The sequence below is a fragment of the Amblyraja radiata genome, chromosome 15 (assembly GCF_010909765.2).
Source record: "Amblyraja radiata isolate CabotCenter1 chromosome 15, sAmbRad1.1.pri, whole genome shotgun sequence".
In the NCBI taxonomy this organism is placed as follows: domain Eukaryota; kingdom Metazoa; phylum Chordata; class Chondrichthyes; order Rajiformes; family Rajidae; genus Amblyraja; species Amblyraja radiata.
The window spans coordinates 19692230-19692654 of NC_045970.1; positions in this window are offsets into that span (position 1 = coordinate 19692230).

Sequence of the window (425 nt, forward strand, 5' to 3'; positions counted from 1 at the left end):
CGCGAATAAGTTTGTTATATAAATATCTGAAGTATGGTCTCCGACCTGAAACATTTTAACTTCTTTCCCCACAGATGCGGACTGGCCTGTTGAGTATTTCCACAATTCCCTATTATATTTTAGATCTCCAGCACATGTTGCTTTACTTTGATTTACACATTTGTTCTGAAATTGCGGTTCCTTTGAGGGGAGGTGTAAAACTGCTCCAGCATTTTGTGTCTATTTTTGGTATGAAACTACCATCTTTAGCTGGCAACTGTGGTCCCTGTGCAGAGGTTTACTTCGTGTGCATGAAGTAAACGTTGACAGTTGGGACAGCGCGCAAACACAATTAGATTTGATTCCACTCACGTTTAAATCAACCAGAAAGTTATAATGCGAGTTTCTTTCAGGGCTGACACCAGCCGCTGCAGTGACAGACGGGT